This window comes from Triturus cristatus, chromosome 1_1, assembly GCF_964204655.1.
Source record: "Triturus cristatus chromosome 1_1, aTriCri1.1, whole genome shotgun sequence".
Lineage (NCBI taxonomy): Eukaryota > Metazoa > Chordata > Amphibia > Caudata > Salamandridae > Triturus > Triturus cristatus.
In genome coordinates this window covers 525,522,511-525,544,724 of record NC_140579.1, presented here as the reverse complement: position 1 = coordinate 525,544,724, position 22,214 = coordinate 525,522,511, and the positions used below count along the sequence as shown (strand labels likewise).

The 22,214-nt window shown below is 41.9% G+C and overlaps 1 long non-coding RNA gene across 1 annotated transcript in view; it reads left to right on the top strand.

Annotated features, from left to right (window-relative positions):
- The window catches only part of LOC146870554 (uncharacterized), a 112,284-nt gene extending 91,001 nt beyond the window's left edge, over nucleotides 1-21,283 (top strand). Inside the window, exons 2-3 of the long non-coding RNA XR_014959408.1 lie at nucleotides 12,615-12,784; nucleotides 19,488-21,283. This is a non-coding gene — a long non-coding RNA (uncharacterized LOC146870554). The remainder of the gene's footprint in view (nucleotides 1-12,614; nucleotides 12,785-19,487) is intronic.
- Nucleotides 21,284-22,214: the final 931 nt, after the last annotated feature.

Here is a 22,214-nt window from a genome sequence, read left to right as displayed (position 1 = left end):
CACCCGCAACTTGAACATTGCAGGACCCGGGGCCGAAGGCTTGGAGATTCTGCTGGCTGTAATGGTAGCCGCCTGAGTCTTTCTGGGGACATATGCAGCCGGCGCTGACGCTGAAGGTGAAGGGTGAGCCGAAACTGGCGCCTGTGCCCCTGCTGCGGACCTCGCAGTGGCCCGAGCAGGGCCCCGCAAATGACTTTTCGGAGGCATCCCAGGAAACGGAGCAGGCTGATAAGGCTGGGGGCGCCGCTCAAGGCAGTACGTAAACAAGCTAACACCGGGAGAGCGGGGTGCGCCGAGATCCGAGACTGAAGATCGCGGCGTAAACACCAAAGCCGCCAAAGCAACATCCGTCAGGTAAGGACTTCGCGGTATAGAAACATCAAGATTGGCAGCTCCTGATGGGGGGAGAGGACGCTAGCACCGGCTCACTCGGCCAAAAGAGTGGCCGCCATCTTGCCTCCTATAACTGATTTTTCTGATAATGTTTTTTCAAAGTGGCTGTATGAATATGTAAAGACTATGGAAGTTAGAGATTGCTATGTGCATATGCAGTTACCTGCATTGGTGTTAGAAGGTGTCACCTATCATCACCTTCCTTTGACATATGGAATAACCTGTAGTGTATTAGCAAGCTTGTTCTATAGAACAGGGAAATTAGAATATTATTATACTGATGTAGATAATGTTTTCTCACAGATACCTGTAGTCCCTGAACTAAACAAGGTGATTCCTTGTAAAATTTTAGGCGAATTCTTCTTAGAAACTAGAGAATTAACTTTAGAAGAAGTGTTTAAGAATAATCTTACTTGTAGTCTGAGGAAGGAAGAAAAAGCATTCCTGAACATGGTAGAGGAGAGGAGAGTTAAGATGCAAAGAAAGGTGTCTGGGGAAAAGATGGAAACAACATTTTGGGATGCTGGAAAGGAAAACCGTTTAAAGGGAGAAACAAATCCTGCAATGGCTTTGGATTGGCCTTAGAGAGGGAATTGTGCATTAGTAGAGATAACACTGTTTATGATAATTATTTTGTAGGTGCAAGTGAATGCCATGATGTATATAAGATCATGGGAGGATGGGGATTTAAAGGAGGAAATGATCCGGTATTCCCTGGAATATATTACATCTGTGGGAACAGGGCTTATTATAGGTTACCGGACCACTGGTATGGTACATGCTACCTAGGCCTGGTCTTCCCAAAAATATTTCATGTGGGAAATGGGAGAGGACGGTTTGCACGACGTAGGTAGACAACTAACACATAGAAGGAGGTAAAGTTGGTCAGAAATTGTAGGGGATATTTTTGGAGCACTGATACCAGCCGTTGGAATATCTCTGAATGCACATAAAATTAGAAAATTGTCTACAGTTGTGGATCGCTTATCGACAAGCACAGCTGGAGGGTTCTTAATGGTAAATACCGAAATGGTTGCCATGAGAGCCATGATTATGCAAAATCGACTTGCCCTTTATATTATTTTAGCAAAAGAGGGAGGACTCTGTGGAATGCTGAAGGTACAACATTGCTGGACTTATATTCCTGACGAGAGCCAAAATTTAAAGAAATACATTAAGAATATAACCGATTTGCATGAGGAAATTGTTCCATTGGAGGTTGAACGTGTTTGGGAGAAACTTGGTAAAAGTTTTTTTACTATAAAGGGTTTATTAACAAGATTAGATAGTTCATTTGTAGGGTAAAATACTAATACCAGTGACTTGTGTGGTAATACTAATACTGATCTTGAGATTAGGGTGTGTATGTATAAAAAGAAGAAAATTACAAAATAGAATAAAAAGAGAAGTTGCGAAAAGAAAGGAGAAGGAAATAAGAGAAAGAGAAGTAGGAGATATAGAACTAGAAGAATGGAAAGAAAACATGTCCAAGAAAACAAGAGAGGATGAGATGGGAGATACTATGATGTAACGTAACCAAGTGTAAGGGAACTGAGTAATCATTTCCGCAAAAATATTTTTGGGGACATTTAGTGGGATTTGTGGTGATGTTAAAAATCACCAAAGGGGGGATTGGTGGAGCAGGTGAAGCAAAAATGTTGTATACCGTCTCTAGTTTGCATGAAATATTAATTACATATTAACTCGTACTAATTGTATGAAGTGGTAAAATTAATCAACCCTTGCATTAATTAATAAACACGAAATACACGTGGGACTAAAATGATAATTGCATGGCTAATAATTAAATGATTAACTGTGGTACGTAAACTAACTTTAGGATGTGTTGAAATAGAGAATTGCATGATTCATGTTGCTTTTGTGATGGCTTGTGCATCCATTGCTGCAGAATGGTGAGTATTATTGCTTTAAATGTTGCTCCACGCTAGGAAAATACTAATATATATTGGGATTATTGTGGATTTAAACATTAGAATCTTCATTTCAATATATGAATTACTGTTATGTTTATTTTTACTTAAATTGGCATTCGGGCCTACTAGGCCGCAGTACATAAAATGGAGTTCGAAAGTGGCCACCGTCATGTGAGCGCGATGTCAACTGCGCAGACTCGGATGGCTCTGAAGATCTCCAAGCGACCTCCGATGAGAAACAATATGTTCCTTGTCAAGGATAGGAACGTGGAGGACTGCCAAAACCCAGACTAGTGTGAATGACTGAGGGGACAATGAACGACCTGTATAAGAAGGTTTACCTGTTGTTACTTCGGAACTTTCGCCTGTGAAACTATGAAAATAATACAATTGGGAAGAGGTCATGCTCGGTCTCATGGGAAACAGGCAAACCTGGGAATATTGAAAAGACTTACAATTTTCAGAGGGTTTAGCCAATCAGAACACTTTCCACCCCTAAATTGTTGCACATTGTCCTAAAAGTAAGGAGAAAAAGAGTATAAAAAGGGGGGGTTAGAAGTGTAGTATCGTCGTCATCATCATTATCCTTATTGCTGTTAGGCTGTTAGTGTGGAGAGTCGATTTGCTGGATTGTTGTTTTCGTTGGTGCGATCGCCTGGTCCCTTGGCTAAATCGTGGGGACTACGTCGTGCGGAAGGAGATTTCCTGGACTTACCTGGGTTTTCTTTGATTAATATAAAAGGACGATTCCATCTGAAGGGATTTTGCCTGTTGATGTGGGTTGACGGGTTCTTCTGGAGGTGGTCGCTAATGTCCAAATTTAGGCAAATATAAATGTTATGTCAATTTATGTTCAAGATCAAAGATTGGAAATCGCTCAATAGAAATCTGATTTGAATTGTAATCCTGATTATGCCAACACAGAGTGAATTAATTAGATAAACTAAACATTGATGAATAAGAAATGAGTTTGTGATTCTTTAATAAGGTATTGAAAGTTAACCAAAAGGTTCCGAAGCTTTAAATGTGTTTTAGCTGGTTCTAAATCACCATCAACGAGTCCAACTAATTGGTCCATCGACCAAGTGGTGGAGTGCCTTGATGTTAAAGTTAGGATTCTATATGTGCAGATGTATATAATGTAAAGGAATTACTCCCGATAGGTAACAAGGTACCCCCCCACATGTCCAGCGCTTCTTTCCTCCTGTGTGCAGATTCGAGTGAGAAGTATGAGTGTTGATGTTATGGGCCCCACCAATGAATGCGTGTATGAATAAGTAAGTGTGATGACGGGTCTGTGACGCAGGGAGGATATGTAAATTTGCCATTTTCCGCTGGAGCAGTGGCACAATCAAGCACAAATTGCTTTGGGAACAAGTAGTTGAGTTGCGAAACGGACTACAGAACACTCACTTTATACACACGCTGAGTCACCAACGTGATGGAGTTCACGTTGAAGGGAATTCATTGGCTGATGAAGCCGCGAAAGGGGCTGTGCAAACGGCTTCCGTAGCTGCAATCACTCGTTCAAAAACTAATATAGACAGTGAAATAATGCTGGCTGTTAATGCATCAAGCAAAAGCAGTGGTGCGGCATTACCTTAAAAGTTTCCACTCAAATACTCATATATATTTGATGCAAATGGCGTTCCGTTGGCTCGAATCCCTGGAGTGGGGGATAGAGTAATTCCAAACATGGAACATAGACTAGGGCTAATCCTAGCAGCACATGAAGGCTCGCCTCTGTCCATGCAGGTGTTTTAGTCACAGTGGCTTAATTAAAACACAGGTACAGATGGCCCGGCATTAGGAAACAGACTAGAAATTATGTTTTGGACTGTGAGATATGCCAAAAGATGAAAGTCTCTACTGTGAAACATCCTGCGCAGACGCCCCTGTTAATTTCAGATAAACCATTAGCTTGTGTTTACCTGGACCACTGCGGTCCCTTACAAAGGGATGGGAACTATAAATATATCATGGTTGCAGTGGATTCGTGCTCTAGGTTCCTATGGATGTGGCCTCAGCGCTCGGCTGACGCTCGAACTGTTATAAAAGATTTGCGAGTCTGTATCGGCACATACGCAATAGGCACACTACATTCTGACCAGGGTCCTGCGTTTAGCTCTAGGGCTTACAAAGAACCCATGGCCAGTCTGGGCGTAGCATTGCGGTATTCTTCTCCATTCCATCCTGAGGGAAATTCTGTTGTGGAAAGAAAAAACCAGGACATAAAGCAGTCTATAACAGCTAGGGTATTAGGTTCGGGTGATAGGTGGGTCAAACATTTATATGGGGTCCAGCGCGCAATAAACAACTTGCCAAGAAGTTCTCTAGGGGGTGTCACTCCATATGAGGTCCTGTTTGGGACTAGAATGTTGTTTCCGGACTTAGATATGAAAGGCACAGTGGTGGAAAACAAACAATTTGATATCAAAGATCGTTTGGCTGTTTTACAGGACTTAAATAAACTACGAACGCAACAAAGCAACGTGGTCCTGAAGCCAACCACCACTGAGAAAAATCCGGCCGTCCCAGCAAGGACTGTCTGGATCCCAAAGCTTGGGGATTTAGTCAGAGAAAAGATCGCGGATATGAAGGAATTTGAGCCTTTATACAGACAACCAGTACCTGTCCTAGCAATCCACAGATCAAGAACAGTACTTTTGCAGCCCCTTGGTGGTAAAAAGGAGAAAAGATTTGTGTCCATCGACCTGATCAAACCACACTATGTGGCCGATACTGAACAGTAGGCCAAGTGGACTCCGCCAATGTAGCAGACGCACTCCTCTAGCTACAATCCAAGAGGTTCAAACTGAGAGACTCATCACCTTTCAAGATTCGACAGTAAGAAACAGAGGACTAAGCAACAATGCTATGGACCTTGTACCTCTTGGGACACAAATAACAGTTCGTCCAGATACACCTGTTTACAACTAAGTGATCAACTGGTTCCAGCAATTTCATCAAATACGGATGCAATTCCAACCATTGACAGAACTGCTTCTGGCTATTTCATGAACTTTGATACGTTTTCTAAGGATCCCAGCAAACCTGAAATGACGCCAGTACAAAGAACTTTCAAAGAACAAACAACAGACTTTTTTCATCTACTGGAAAAAATGTATCTGGTTTCACCATGGATTGAAGTATGGATTGTTTTGGGAATATTCTTCTTTCTACTTTGGTTAGCTATGGTGATAGCTCTGAGTATGCTGATAAATGGAAGATATATTCAAATGGACACAGCAAGTAAAAGAGTGAACTTACTTCTCCAGCCACACAAATCATCCCATCGTGAAGCAAGAGACTTGTCAGCAGTGAACATCACAGCCATTCCTATACCTGAGGGTGTAGTTTGGGACAAAACCGAATATGACATTTTTGCCCTGTCGGAGCTTTTGAAGATTCCACATTTATTTAAAATGTCATTAAGTGACTTTATTACCTCCAGTACCTTTTCTGATGATTGGGACTTCAAGACTGTTAATAATATGATGTCTGATCTAGAGATGTCAACTGCATTCACTAATAATGAATATTTACAAGGTTCATCAGACTATGAACAACTGTATTGTTATAACTATTATGGTCATTATTTCTTGCATAAATCTGCAACACCTAGAAATGTATTTATGTATAACCAATGGGAACATTGTCCTACGCCACCAAGGGGTAGCTCGAAAACATTTGCAATGAAATTTCCATATTTTTCAGTGTTTAATATCTCGAATGCAGAGACATTTTACTTTAAGAATGTCAATAAGACAGGAATGAAAACTATGTTAACGAATACCAAACAGATTTATTCTACAGCCTTTATTGCCCAACTTTCTAGACAGGGTTACGACTTTTGGAAAGTCAACATTGAGACGAAAACTGTCTGGGGTACTAAAGATTGGCAAGTACAGGGAATAGAAGCTTTGTTTAGAGCCTGTATCATCCCTGAGCAAATTATGTTTTTGAACAACACTGTCCAACAAACATCATGCCTTGGAATAGCCAAGATAAAAGACATGAACACTCCGTCTATACCTGCACCTACAAATAAAAGTACTACACAGGGGGAGGTCGACGTACATACTATTTTGAATAATAACAGATCAGATCCTGAATGGAAAAAATGGTTGCTCTGGCCCTTAGACACAAACAACTGTCAAGATAGATTCCTGAACAAAACACAAGGTTTTACTTTTCATAGGCCAGACCCACGTTATGTCCAAAGACAGCATCCGGGGGTAGTAACAACTTACAGTGTAGAGAAACTTTGCCTTGATTGGCTACAGAAAGCTACACTAGAGGATGTAAAACAACACTTAACTTTACTTCAAGAAGGCGCGGACCTTAGGGAATTCTTGCTAGGACCAAGAAAACCGCGTCAAAAACGTTTCATATATGCCGGTATCTACGCTGCTTATAATGAAGCATGGAAGGTCACCCAAGCAGAGACTGCAGAACAAATACGAGAAATTGATCGTATTAATTTAGAGAAATCTCTCTCTGTAGTAGACAATGGGTTAACAACTCTGTCGTCCAGGATATATTCTTTGGACAGCATTGTATCCTCTGTCATAGACATCATGGATCTTGGTCATGTTGCAACATAGTCAGTCACAGCTACGTTCTATCATGCTATTAGGCTGGACGCTTCAAAACCTGCGTTCTGGCTATGTGCCTTGGCGTTTAATCAATACTACGTCACTGTTTGCAGAATTCAATCTCACTGGTAGACAGATCAAACTGGCACAAAGGGGAGCAGACTACATGGTGCTGAGCATTGAAAAACTGGAGAAATGACCATTCACAGTGGCAGAAAAACCAGCTACTGAATGGATGGTAAGATTACTCTGCCTGTTACAACTTTCCATTTTCAGTATTGCCTAAAAAATATACCAGCAGGCAAATATGAAAGGTTGGGTACAGAATACATCAAGGCATCCTAGGATTTACCTTACACACACAGATGTTGGAGTGGGGGACGTGAAGTGTTTCTTAGCGGTGAAAACTGTGAACACGCACTAAGCGGTTCTCTCCATTGTCAGGGTATTACCTTACACGGGCCTGTGACGGTTCCACCACAAACGTATCCTGCCACCTGCACGGTTCACCAGCAGCAGTGATTAATCCAATCTTTGGTCAACTTTCAAATGGGAGTTACATTATGTTGAATGATCTCAGCTGCTGTGGCATGCTGCCAGGTATCCCATATCTAGTAACGGTTACATCCAGGGTCACTTTCTGTATGCAAGTCTTGTTTCCCCAAATAGACATAGTCAGGGAGTCGACTTTATGGCCTTCACTGAATATCTCTTCTATACGAGTTGATACTCTAAGCAGAATGAAAGCCATTCTTTTACAAAAAACGGTGCCTTTGACCTCTGCCAAAGAAACCTATGATTTCCAAGTCGCTAGGACTTCTGCAGAGATACATACCCTTTTGTATACAAACTTCCCTGTGCATTTCTCAGAAATGTTAGGTCGTATCTTAAACATGTCTGATACGAGCGGTATTTAAGAACATGTGTACAGGACTGTTAACACCTTTTCAAGCAGTCCTCGGAATTTTTCCAAACTTCGTGCACTCTGTGTTTGGCGGACTGCCGCTCCTTTTAGCACTCATTGCAGGGATACTATTTTTGCTCCTACTGCTACGATATGGCAAGCTAAATCACCAGCGACACCCAGTTCACCATGGAAAGAACTCTATTGGAGATGAAGTGTCGTGAGTGCATCGTCCAGATTCTGGGTTTACCTCGTCTACGAGAATTAAACACCACTTGGTTTCTGTCATTCAGACCAATCTGGCAAGATTGCATGTTACCTGTTCTACGCTGCCTGCTACGTGGTGAAGAATGCGTGCTAGACATCTGTCTAACACTCCCATCAGTCATGCCTACGGATATCGATACTCTGCTGGACCCGATAACATCCCATGCTATGTGTTGTCCCCAGCGGCTACCAATCCTGATGGCGGCATTCATTGAGATCTCACAGACGCAACATGCTACTGCTGAGGTATGAGAGGAAACACCAGGCGCGCAGGTAACATCCAATCCGGACATTGCTGATGCTTCCCATGGTGAAGGCGATAGTTTGCATCTATGTGCTGTTGATCTTCTACACGAGGTATTCCAACTCTCACCCACAACGGTAGACGACTTGTTATCTATAGGATTAGAACATTTTATGTTTTCTCCATCCCCACACACTGACTTTTGATTCAAGCACACAGTGTTCCGGAGAGATTCTGAATTTGGCCTTCATTCTTTTTCAAACGTAATACTGACTTTGGAACTTTTTCTATGATTATATATTTTTTTTCTTCTCTCTTCCCGTCCCAAAATTGTGTTTTTCATTTTTTGGCACAGTAATCTGCTTATAGTAGAACTATTCATAGAGAACAGAATTCTTTGATAACACTTCCAGGGACAGTATGCCACCTTGTCATGAATAACAATTTGACTTGTGTAACCTGATATGAAATGGTTTTGGCCCATTTTTCTTCTGTATTTACGAGCCATTTTATCACATGTATATATTTTGGTTCATTTAGCATTCCAATGTGATCCTATGCTTAGAATGGAACATTGCCTTTAATATGTACAACACTTTATGCATAGCAATGGTTTTGTAATGTATTTCTAGTGACCTCTGAGTTAGCTGGCACACACAAGTAATTAAGTTTAATATACTCAATAGAGACATACTGACCTTAGTCCTATGTCAAATCTATAGTGTATGTTATTCCAATGAGCAGAGCCTATCAGGGATATAGGAACTACACTACAGGAATGTTCCTCGCTGCAGTCTCGGTTCCAGTCGAAATCCAAGTGTCCAGACAAGTGAAGAGCGGTGTAGTTTCCGGCTTGAGTCTTGTCCCATGATGAATATAAGGACCCACCCACAGGGTAGCACTTAAGAACCCTAAGGAAAGGGTTGAAAAACTCAGGAGGCCCTCTCAGAGGGGCTGGACAGAGGGGAGAATACTCCCATGTCCCTTGCCCAGTTTTGCACCAGAGCGAGAACCAAATGTTTCTGAACTTGCTCAAACTGGAGTATGCAAGGAGGGCAACAAATGTGCCGTTCAAAGTGGCCTAGTGGTGCTGGCAAGCACCCCTACCCCAGCCCACTACATTAAGTCCTGTCTCTGAGGTGGTCACACCTCCCTGTGACAGGAAACCTATTGTTCTACCGTCCCCTGCTCAAACTTGTTTCAGCAGCAGGAGGGCAGAATTGTGTCTGTGGTTGCAACAGCACTAGCTTGTTTGCAGACCCTGAAAGGCTGTTACCGGGAGTATAGGGGGCTCCCCAAAGGAGCCCCCAGTACATGGGATAATAATTCCAACACTGGAATTGGTGTTGGGGTATGATTCCAACATGTTTGACACCAAACATGACCAGGTTTGTGCAGCCACTATATAGTTAGATATCTCGTTATGACATATGCAACATAAACAATTGATGGACGGAATGCAAATCAGTCTTGACCCTGTTCCCTGTGGGAACAGTTCAGCCCGAACTGCCAAGCAGGTCCTCCCTGGAACGGAAACAAGCATCCTGGGACCAGTTTCAGGGCATCACCCTTCATCAGCCAGGCTAGCTTGGATCGAGTGGTGTAGTGAGCACGGGACCCACGTCTGGGATTACCTTTCCCACTTAGGGCGACATATGCAAAAGAAACAATTGATGGACTGAATGCTGGACAATGCAAACTTTTACCCCCGTCACAAGGATCTGGGTTTAATCCATCATTCTTTTGCTCAGCACACCACCCTAGTTTGGACCCAGCCATATGCAAATGAGTCTTGACCCTGTTCCTTGTGGGAACAGTACAGCCTAAACTGCCAAGCCAGGACCTCCCTGGATCGGAAACAAGCATCCTGGGACCGGTTTCAGGGCTGGACTGTTCCTATGAGGCACGGGGTCAAGACTGATTTGCATATGTCTGAGTTCAAACTGGAATGGCATGGTGAGCAAAAAACAATGACTTTAGGCCCAGATCTCTGTACTGGGGCTGAATGTATTACATTGTTCTGCATTCTGTCCATCAATTGTTTTTTTTTCATTTGTCACCCCAAGTGGGACGGGTATGTCCAAACGTGGGTCCCGTGCTCTCCATGCCATTGGAGTCAAGCTATTCTTGCTGATGAGGGGTGAAACCCCGAAACCGGTCCTAGGATGCTTGTTTCCAGTCCAGGGAGGACCTGGCCCGGCAGTTTGGGCTGGACTGTTCCCATGAGGCACAGGGTCAAGACTGATTTGCATATGGCTGGGTTCAAACTGGAATGACATGGTGAGCAAAAAAACTATGGATTTAGGCCCAGATTTCTGTATTTGGGTGAATGTATGACATTGTTCTGCATTCTATCCATCAATTGTTCTTTTTGCATTTGTCATCCAGAGTGGGACGGATATGCCCAGATGTGGGTCCCGTGCTCTCCATGGCACTGGAGTCAAGCTATCCTGGCTGATGAGTGGTGAAACCATGAAACCGGTCCTAGGATGCTTGCTTCCAGTCCAGGGAGGGCCTGGAAGTTCAGAATTGACTGTTCCCATGACACACAGGGTCAAGACTGATTTGCATATGGTGGGGTTCAAACTGGAATGGCACGGTGAGCAAAAAACTATGTACTGGGCTGAATGTATGACATTGTTCTGCATTCTGTCAATCAATTGTTCTTTTTGCATTTAAAAATTAGTAGGCACACAACAGTGCACAATCCATTGCAGGAAATCTACTGGGCCTTCAAACCCCCTTGCCCTATTATATACTAGGGACTTATAGGTAGTTTTCACCCCTCTTGCCTTATTAATACTAGGGACTTACAGGGGTCTGTCATTGCTAATTGTAATTATACCTAATTACCATATACCTTTTTTCATCAGAGCACTGGCTCTGGGCCTGGTTAGCAGAGCCCTGGGCACAGTCAAAGTCAGTTAACACCAGCATCAGTCAAAAATGGAAGTGATCTAAGCAAAAAGGATAACTTTCTCACAACAGTTCATTTTTTTAAACTTGTCACTCAACATTTTCAGTACTGTGCATTCAAGGCTTACTCCAGGAGATGGTAAAGGGATTAGAACTCAAATATAGTATGAAGAGTAATCACACTCGTAAAATAAATCTCCACCTGAGTTATATTTTAACATGGCCTGCTTTAGATGGGTGGATTTTGAATCAAACCTCAAAAATCTGCTATGTGACTCATAATTCCCCTGCTCCCTAATAATCATCTTCTGATGTCCCTGCGCACGCAATGTGCCTCCACATGCCCTGTGTTTCTTCAAAGGCACAAATTGTCCTGTGAAGTTGTAATGGGAAATTGGCCATGAAGTAGGGTCCTGAAGCACCATATAGAACACAACAGGCCCACCTTGCCACATCAGAAACATGAGACCCCCACCTGCCAGTCTGTTAGGTTGACCAAACTGTCCCAGCTGTTCTTTTTCTTGCTAGGCCCCAAACTGTTTCTCTCACAAGACATCTCAGCGAGGCGCAGCTCCCCCGATCCCCCACTCTCTCCTTGCACAAGATGAGCTTGTCACTTCTCCCACCTATTGAGAGCTAGCTAACCACAAGAACACGGAACTCTTGTAAGCTCATAAAAGTTTTCCTGAAGTGACGCAAATCCTATTTGATAGATGAACAAATCCATTATGACTCATGGTCAAACATCGATTGGCCATTTTGAAGCGTGGGTGTTAGTCCGAGAAGTGACCAAAATGCATCATGTTTTATAGGTCAAAGCACCTGATAATGTCGTGATTTTGTGGTCAATTGTTCATCAGTGAAAGAGTATAAATGATCTGCCCACAGTCCATTCGTCGAACTACCTCGGGTCATGACGCATGTGTGGTTCCCTTCAGCCATCTATTTAGCATCTTTGGCTGAGGCTATAATGCTTAGAGTATTTTAAAATGGTCTCTTTCTCTCTTCTCTGCATTTCCATTGATCTAAAATATATTTGCATTGCATGAGTTTGTTCTTCATTCCAGAAATGTGTCTTTAAATGCCCAGTCTTTGCTCAGGCTCATTATTGATTTCATATAAATCAGAATGCTATTTTTCCCTTATTATTGCATTGAAGCATCTAATTATATGCTCATGTCAGATTTTTAATATGCATTGTGTTTCATTTTGTCTTTGCTAAGACACAGCTTTTCGTTTTTGCACTCAAAGTGTTTCCTTTTTTACTCCAGGCCCGGAGTGGTTTACATGTAAATAAAGTGCAAGCAAAATTGGTTCAGCTATTGTCATTTACACATGTATTTTTTCATACTTTCTAGAAGCTCCCCCTCAAATTAAGCTGTCCTAGTCCAGTACCCTGGGACCACTAAATATCTCCCTGTAACATTTTGGTGACCACACGGTCCTGCAGGCATCTTGTGAAAGCGGATGGAGTGATTGCCCCCTTCCGACGCCTCTTCCTGACTGAGCAGGCTCAACACGCTCACGGGTAAGTCTTGGACACAGGGGTTGTTTCTCTCTTGATCTCTTGGCCTTCTCTCGATGTGTGGTTTTGCCTGTATTAGATAGGTTGAGCATTTGTTGGGTGCATCTCTGTCTGATAGCGCAGTTCTTTGCTTAAAGGTATCTTGCCACGTTCCTCGATTTCCTCATTTTTTATCACGTGTAAATAACAGTTGACTCAGGTGCTGCTGCACCCCTCTTTTTAAATACTGTGGTTTTCAACGTATAGAGGTTTTATATCATAAATAGTTAGTTTTACCCCTATTGTGGCGTGCCTACTGTGTGAAAAATGGCCCACGCCTGCTGTGTGGTTACTGGCTTGTGGAAAGTTAACTATTGACAATCAAACAGTCTTCTTATTTTGCTTGGCTATGACGATTTTGTTTTACGCCTGGGAGGCGGGCCTACTGTGTGAAAAATGGCCGCAAGCTTACTGTGTGCATAATAGCTTGTGAAGACTAAGCGACAAGGGACGCCTTCCATTCTGCTTTGCTACCAGAATATGGAAGTGTTTGTTTCCTGTTCTCTTTGTGGCAAAGTTAAACGTGAGGACTTATTACAAAGACGTCGTGCCTTCTGTGCATATTTAGACAGACTGGGGAAAATGCAAAAATATTATTGTCTTGCTATCTGAGTAAAGGTGTACACATTGTGTTTGTATTATGTATATTTGAAGTGGCCTTATTTTGTGGTACCATTTTTTATATTATTGTGGCTTTTTTGCATGTATTGTGGTTACCTTTTGAACAAAGTATATGTGTCTGGTGCACCAACTTTTTATGTATCTGATGAGGGCACCAATAACTAGAATTGTAAGTGTCCTTTTAATAAGTATGTTAGTTCACCGTGAATAATAGTGTTACATAGCCACACCCTGCCCTTCTCTGGTCCTATCTAAACTATGTGGCGCAGCTCCACATTTCATTAGCACAAGTCACTTTCAGATAACTGACCATGTAATGCACAACAACTAACACCGATTTGTTGAAATAGTTCTTCATATTTAAGGTTTAGAGTCTGTATTTGGCGACAGGAGGTTTTGTCTGGCGTCTCCCACTTTGTGCCACAAATAGGTGTTTATGGGACTGCGTCTGGCAGCTCACATTTGTTTTTAACTATTTGGTATAAATTGTATTGTTTGAATGTTTAATTTTGCAAGGAATGGGAGGCATCTTATCGCATTGAGATTAACAGTCTTTTTTCAACTGTGTGCTTCCAAAAGGGGAACTATTTTTCTTCATCACATCGCCTTGTGGTTTCCTCTCTCAGGTCTGGCAGCAGCCAACGCCTAACGACCTCTCTCTCCTCACTGTTAAAAGTGTCCTCTGTTCTTCGCCTTTTTTCAGCTACATGCAGTGTACTTTAATAGATATAATATCTCTTTCCTTCTCTCGGTCTGCATTTTTTGTCTCTCCCTCTCTTATCTGGCTTATGGGCCTTTCTCTTCTCTTTCTCTCACAGTGGTACCACAGGATTTCACTACTGTTTAGCGAGATCTTATCTATGGGTGTACTTCTCTCTTACGCACTGCAGTGAGAAGTGATCAGCAGGGACATTTGGCTACGTGCCAAGCACACCCACTTTAACTGAGACACGTTCAATTTGAGACCATGCAACTGGTTCGTGGTGCATCCAGTGAATACTGTGTCTAACTTCCAAGTAGCTGCCTTCACGACTCTTAATTAAGTTTTTTTGGCACGGTTTTAGATAGGCTCACCTATTTAACTCATTACACCCTGAATGAAGTACATTCAGTTCCTTGACCGTCACACCTCATGCTTCTCACCTCACAATTTCTGGCGTGCTTGGACCCTTAGTAAAGGATCCTCCCACTTGAATATTGAGTCAAGTGGTAGAAAGAGGGGAGGAAGGATTTCACAGGCATTAATTGACCACGTGACACAGCAACCTTTTTACGTTCTCTGGTTGCTATTACGACCTAGACTTGGCCCAGCATCAAATGATAGACCAGTCACACAAAAAGATAAAAATGACATAATAGGTTGAGGTCAAGGACTGCCATCCCTTACCACCTAGAGCCCAATGATAGAAGATGTAATACTAGGTAAAATTGAGCTATTCCCTTTAATTTTTTTGGGATCATATGCTTAACATAGTACATATAATGTTCTATGGCCCACAATGTTAAAAGACTAAAGATGCCATCAATATAAGTAATATGGATTCCTGGCAAAAAGAAAATACTTTCAGTTTCAAATGCATATGAATATCTCTCTATTTAGATGACAAATTATAATTCATAAAATAATTTTTATTATAGACATGATGAATATCTATAGGCATCCATATTTCAATTCACAAAATGCAGGGGCCGACCTTGTCAGCTAGATTCACACTGAAGATTACACCAAATACTGCAGTACTAAGCAACTAAGTACAGAATAATTTACTCCTACCTGCGTCCAAATTCAACTACAGCCCAGGCAGTAAAAAGGTGCCATCTTTCCAGGCACATCTAAGGTATATGTACAAATGGTATAGAGGGATAGATCATATTTACTTTCTGCACAAGAGTTTATTAATTACCTTGGCAAAAAATCAATTTCTTCTGGCAAAATTAAATAATTATAATACAGGCACAAGTATCCATCGGTGAACATCCAAACACATAGTGTACCGCAATACAATCAATACATCAAATACAAAACAATTTCTATTTACACTACAACACGTATATACAAACTCATGTGTAAGGTAACTCAATCAAAAAATCCTTTCCCCTATAGGCTTATTCCATAAAACATGTGTGCACTTAACATTGCCTAGTGCTACATCAGAGGGTAGTCCTATCAGCAATACAAGGATATAAGTATTTCATCTAAATTTGTAATGCCAATGCAACTTATGTATTTATTCCACAATACGGTGGACTCCTCCTTTATCAAAGTGTCGACGCGTTTGCGTTTCAGCCTCCACTTTCTTTATGGCTTCCTCAGGACGGGGATATAATCTACAAAAATAATAACGCTAAAATGAACTTTAAAAACCTTTGTTTTAATTTTTATCTATTTGCGCTGTGTTCTATCCCTTATTTGCCCAGACAGTGTTGTTAGAAGAGGAGAATCCGCAGAGATGCGTGAACATAACCTCCAAGCGATTTGTAAGAACGTAACTGGAATTGAAAAGTAAAACATAAATAATAAAAGAAATCATAATAATAGAATTGATCAGTGTCAATACGATTACTCAAACGCGCACTTATAATAAAGACATGGTTCCAAGCGCAACAGAACCCAGCCAGTGGATGTGGAAAGAACGTAAGGTCCTGCACCCCTTATGTACACCAACACCGATAGAGTGAAAAACATAACCGAGGCAACCCAAGATAAACAAGTCCTAGCCCGGGTCAAGGCGAGAATACCTGTGGGTTCTAATGAAATAACCTGGTCTCGTAATTTGCAAAGCCGGGCGGCTTCTAATCCGGTCCCACTCATCAGATAGGAACTCCTACATAGGGAGCGAAAGAACTTAGAAACAACCCCTATGTATCAAAAAGGACACTATATCATAGCTACTAAAATTGGGCACCGAACCTCAAAGCTTGTGTCTTCTCGGGAGCCCTGGGTTTCTTCGACTCCTTCAAGAAATTTCCAGTTGCTAGAACCAACAAGAAGAAACAAACCACCTGTCATCAAAATGTCCGGATATTCTATGAGTCTAAGGCAGTAAAAAGGTGCCATCTTTCCAGGCACAAGCAGTAGCCCGAATGCTAGGGCAGATCCAGGAAGTACTACCACAGAGCGCACGCAGTTGGAGTTAGCTAATTCAAAAGATTTTGAAATTGTGTCTCAAGAAAGTTAGTGACACTAGACTTAGAGCAACATAAATGTCAGAGCAGATGGTGAACATTAGACAAAAGAATTAAATTAGCAAGATAAGACTGTAGGGAGAGAAGATGGGAGATAGATTGATGGAATGGAATGCACGCTAGCTACACCCATGGCATGACTTTATGGTCACACGTTCAAATGTTGCTAGGTCTCCAAATTCTTTCATCTTTCTAAGATGGATAAAATGAATACCCTTGAGTTAGGAGAACAATGAAGATCTGCTGTTTAGCATCAAAATACCCTTCTGAGTGAATGTGCGCTTTATAAAAAAAGACATATCATTTGAAAATAGGCTTTATTTAAGGTTAATGTACACTGAACACAACACGTGAGTTAGAAGGGTTAATAGATTTTTTCTTCGGCTGCCTTCAAAAGTAGCACTCCTGGCCGACCACAGATTCTGGGCGTTGAGCCAGACAAGAAAAGACATATTGAAATAGTTTCTTGTGGTTTGAAAAGAACAGGAGATTGAGGGAGTTCATGTAAAAATATGTATGTATACAGTTGGAACACAGAGAGCTGTGTAAAGAATTATAAATTGCCCAGGATCACACAATTAGGTCAGGTTAGGTAGCTGGCTTGTTTTCCCCATTTCTCACTCCACAGACCGCCATCTTCACAAGCAGATATTTATAGAATAGCACTAGGTATATTGCGTTCTTGGACGGTTTTGCCTACTTAAATGGCGTAAGGAAAAGTACTATTTTATATGTGTAGCTAAAAGAAATAATGTGTATGTATATTGATTTTTTTCATTTCTAGGTTCTTTATTTCTAGGTTTAAATTACATTGTACGGTGAAATGTGCTAAAATGCATTCTAATGCAGTGCATTCAGCAAGGACTACATCGCCTGGGAACTATTAGAGTACAATGTTTTGGCTCTTCTTTCGCTTTCTGCATGAATTGATGATTCGAGGTTTTGCAACGTTATTAAATTGTTTTGGTTCTTTCCTGTGTCCCTAAGATGTGTACTAGATTTCCTGTCTTTGGGATGTTTGCATAGAAAAGCTCAACATTTTTGTTTTCATCACCTCTTGTCTGGTTAGAAATAAAATATAAATAAGAATAAAATATAAGAGAGGAGTACAATTAGATCCCTTAGAATAGGCAGACTGCAACAGGAAAGGTTTGTCATGCCACAGGCCCTACTACATTTTCCCACACGTTTGGATCACAGCTGGACCATGTGTCCATTATGATATTAAAGCTACAACAACTTTCAGCAATGCCTGAATGGAATGCTTAAAAATAAAATAGGCAAAGTAAGCACCACAATTGAGGTAATTAAATAAATAAATAATTAAGAGAAAGCAAAAATAGTTATTGTCTATGATTTGCCCTGTTTTCATTCACAAATATTAAAAGTTCTAATCACCACTTATCACCTCATCAGCTTGTCAGTGAACAATCAGTGAACAATTGATCAATATATCAATACTAACAACTAGACCTAAAAGTGAAAGTTCTTCTGAAATTATGAAAAATGAAATGTAAAAATATTTGTATGAGTTAACACGCACTGCAAAGTTTCTTTTAACTCAGGTATCCAGGGAAAGGAGAAGGGCCTCATCAATCCTGAGCTCTCACACATCACACATTTTAAAGTAATAGACTATTCACCAACAGCTGTCCCCATTGCCAAGAGGAAAGGATTAACAGAACAGACTTCAGGGTCAACCCTGCACCCCCTCATTACTTAACAATGAACTAGAGGAGGTTAACTTGTTCCCATTGACTGTCCAAGAAGAAGAAGACAGTGACAGCTTGGTCGTTTATGGATTCAGACGTAGCAGCAACACCCGCCGCACAGAAGTGTCTCATGCGAAGTTATGTATTTTTATTGTAATATTTTGCAGTATTGTCAGAGTGGCACTAGGAAGATTGAATTAGTTCACTGTTATATATCATTGTCTTAATAGAAAGGCTTGTATTGCTCAAACTATTGCAGTTGCCAATACCACTTTGCACCCCAAGTCACCTCCAATATACCTGCTAGCACCTGGAGAAAATGGCCCCTGTAGGAATGCAAAAAGGTTCAACATCCTCTGCCAATACCGTCAGCACCCAAATACTTATGCGCACCCTGTGTCCTCATCTACTTCCCCTGTTGGAAATAATAATGTATTAATGCAATAATGCAATAATTTGAATAGTGCCCAAGCAGTTAGACAGCATACTGCTCATGATTCTCTTCACAGCAACATGTGGTGCAGTCAGATGACAACAATAGGTAGACAGAAGACTAAGGAGTACTGTTACATGACTCACACACTCCTCATGCAGTAGGCACAGATAGACTGATTTTCCTAGGGACTTACTACCACACACTGTAGAATATCTACTACACCTGTTCCTCTACAGAATAAAGGAACAAAAGTTCATATTATTGAGGCCACCTTCTCTAAAGTGTTTGTAAATAGAACAGTATGAGACCACACCCCAATAATGCACAAGGTTCTTACTGTCAATTGCAGAATAGAAGGGAAGGTAACAAGAATATATTAGATAGGTGTTTCTGACATGGACCTTAGTGTAGCTTTTTGTAGGAACACTGGGTTTATGATAACAGGATCTCTATCAGACTGTAATAGCTCTTTGTCCCACACCCTATATTGCTCATGCCAGAATAGAACAGCTTTACGCTTCTACAAATTTACATCCATGGCAAATGGAGTGCCCCAGGTTACTTGACATATAGAGCAGCCTCCTTAGGGCAACATAGTGTAGACTAGGATTATGAAGATGAGATAGACAGGTAGTCTACTTGCAGTGGGGAGAAAATGTCCAAAATTATAAAATGATCTCAACTTAAAAGACACATCTTCTCTGTTTTCTAGGATGGCAAAGTACCTGAGGGGCGAGACACAAATTGCAAACAGCACTGTTTTTAATTCGGACATTAAATATGGCACCTCCAGCCTAATGGACTTTTACTGGGCCTGCAGAGAACGTCTCTATCTCCAACAACCCTCACGAAGGAGCAGCCTGTGCTCACTAGAACATGCACAAAGTCTCCATGATAGTTCCAGCAGCAAATAGCTCCCACATCCATGCCCATCTATGGCCCTGTTACCTTGCTCCACGGACATTGGCAGTAAGCTGAGTACATCGTGATGTTCCATATCAAGGCAAACGCACTCTGGCTTCGAAATATCAAGAGAAGGGTATGCCTTCAGATGAGGAACTCATGCTGCAGAAATGGCCTAACAATGAAAAAAATGGCTCCATCACCAAAGCCATCAACGACTTGAATAAGATACAAAAGAAAATGGTTGCTGGAGGAGGTGCCATAAGCAGACACAGCCACTGATTGGTTGAACATTGACTGGTTATGTTTCTGCCTGTCTGCCATTCTAAACATTTTTTTGCAGTTGCTCTTTTTGTTGCGTTCTGCAGATAATGTCCTTGTGTGAAAAGATTGAATACTAAAGTAATAGGGATGAACAATGACAAAATAAAAATATACAGGAAGTCCATACGTAGGGTCAGTGGACCAAGGAATAGGGATATATTAGCACTGTTAGAGATAGTTGAGATCACAACGACTGGCTCACACATGTAGCAGACCCCTCCTGACATCAACTACTAAGTACATACCACTCCCCCACTTCCCCCTGGTAGACACCTTGTGGGGAGGATCCTATGTAGATCATTTTGACCAACTAGCTGACAGGCCTGAAGGAGAGGATATAAAGTTAAGGAAGACACAGGAGAATGAATATCCCAAATATGCCGATGTTCCAATGAATGACACCCCTAGGATACACCTGCTAGGAGAGCCTGAAAAGTATGCTGTAAGAATTTTGTTAAAAAATGAACAAGAGGAGGGAATTAAGTAGGGTCCCGAAGCACCATATAGAACACAACAGGCCCACCTTGCCACACCAGAAACATGAGACCCCCACCTGCCAGTCTGTTAGGTTGATCAAACTGTCCCAGCTGTTCTTTTTCTTGCTAGGCCCCAAACTGTTTCTCTCACAAGACATCTCCTCAGTGAGGCACAACTCCCCGAGCCCCCACTCTCTCCTTGCACAAGATGAGCTTGTCACTTCACCCACCTATTGAGAGATAGCTAACCACAAGAACATGGAACTCTTGTAAGCTCATAAAAGTTTCCCTGAAGTGAAGCAAATCCTGTTCGATAGATGTTCAAATCCATTATGACTCATGGTCAAACATCGAGTGGCCTTTTGAAGCGTGGGTGTCAGTCCGAGAAGTGACCAAAATGCATCATGTTTTATAGGTCAAAGCACCCGATAATGTTGTGATTTTGTGGTCAATGGTTCATCATTGAAAGAGTATAAATGATCTGCCCAGAGTCCATTCGTCGAACTACCTCGGGTCATGATACATGTGTGGTTCCCTTCAGCCATCTATTTAGCATCTTTGGCTGAAGCTATGATGCTTAGAGTATTTTAAAATGGTCTCTTTCTCTCTTCTCTGCATTTCCATTGATCTAAAATATATTTGCATTGCATGAGTTTGTTCTTCATTCCAGAAATGTGTCTTTAAATGCCCAGTCTTTGCTCAGGCTCATTATTGAATTTTAAAAGTGTTCTTCTTTCATATAAATCAGAATGCTATTTTTCCCTTATTATTGCATTGAAGCATCTCATTATATGCTCATGTAAGACTTTTAACATGCATTGTGTTCCATTTTGTGTTTGCTAAGACACAGCTTTTCGTTTTTGCACTCAAAGTGTTTCCTTTTTCACTCCAGGCTCGGAGTGGTTTACATGTAATAAAGTGCAAGCAACATTTGTTCAGCTATTGTCGTTTACACGTGTATTTTTTCATACTTTCTAGAAGCTTCCCCTCAAATTAAGCTGGCCTAGTCCAGTACCCTGGAACCACAAAATATCTCCCTGTAACATACCTGGCCGTTGCAGTGGTGACTGGGGATCATGGCTTAAAGGCCCAGAGGAGGGGCCTCTTCTTCCCTGGGACTTGCAGCATCAGACCATGGATGTGAGGGCCATATCATGTGGGCCTTGCAGCATTAGACCATAGGCCCAGGGGATTGGACAACCCCCCTTGCCTCCTCCCAGGCCTCACATGTTTGAATCATAGTAGGATGGTCCAGGAGAGGTAACAACCTCCCTCTGGGCTTACGGCACTACACCATTGTTGCATGGTAGAGGGTTTCCCAATTCTGGGTCCTCTCTCCTTGGCCTTGCAGCACTACACCATTGCTGAGGGGCCTAGGAGAGTCTAGGCCCCTAGCATATGCCTCGTAGCCATGGTGTAGCATTGCAAGGCCTTGGGGAGGGCCCCTCTACCCTGGAACTCGCAGCCATGCTTATGTGCTGCGAGGCCCATGGTTTAGTGGGCTCCCACTCTTAATCTTCTCAGCACTACACCATTTCTGAGAGGCCCATGAAGGGGCATGCCTGGTATAGACCCCTGCCATGGGCCCAATTGAAACTGTCTCACAGCTCTGTACCATGGCTTTGTGCATAGGTCCATACCAGGGGCCATCAGTGCAGCAGGTGCAGTGGCACTGGGCCCAGGGGTATTAAGTGCCCAATGTTTCCAAATTATGGCTTTCTTTCACTGTGCAGCCA